The sequence below is a fragment of the Sinocyclocheilus anshuiensis genome, unplaced genomic scaffold (genome assembly GCF_001515605.1).
Source record: "Sinocyclocheilus anshuiensis isolate Anshui unplaced genomic scaffold, SAMN03320099.WGS_v1.1 scaffold151, whole genome shotgun sequence".
In the NCBI taxonomy this organism is placed as follows: Eukaryota; Metazoa; Chordata; class Actinopteri; order Cypriniformes; family Cyprinidae; genus Sinocyclocheilus; species Sinocyclocheilus anshuiensis.
In genome coordinates, this window is record NW_015548199.1 from 414,415 (window position 1) to 414,857 (window position 443).

The 443-nt window shown below is 63.4% G+C and overlaps 1 protein-coding gene across 1 annotated transcript in view; it reads left to right on the forward strand.

The window, feature by feature from the left end:
- Positions 1 to 443, forward strand: part of grid1b (glutamate receptor, ionotropic, delta 1b) — a 484,036-nt gene that overhangs the window by 332,194 nt on the left and 151,399 nt on the right. The gene's annotated exons all lie outside the window — the stretch shown is intronic.

The following is a 443-nucleotide window of genomic DNA, read 5'->3' on the forward strand; positions in this document are numbered from 1 at the left end:
GGTACCCAAAACCTCAAAAAAAGAGCAGTTTCCTTTTTCTCCGGGTCCCAAGAGGGCGAGGATGGCGGTGCACGAGACCCAGTCTCCACACGGCCGTCCCCCTCTCCCTTTGCCAGTGGGCAGCAGGGTCCGGTTCAAGGACGCTATGCCTCCTCACGAGCCCCCTGCCCAGCCGTGGAGCCAGGTAAGTGGCGCGCTGCGCAGTCAGACCCCACCCTGGGACGCACTGCCTCCCGGCTTGGGTCCCTGTGTTCCACTTCGCTGCCCCACTGCGGGTACGTCGGTGGTTCCCCTAGTCCTGCTTGTTCGGTCGCTGGGGGCCTCGTTAGTGCTCCCCAGGCCGTCTCGCTGGCTCATGAGAACCATCAGACTCGGCTATGCGATTCAATTCGCCCGGCGCCCTCCCAAGTTCAGGGGCATTCGGTTCACCTCTGTGCTGGACA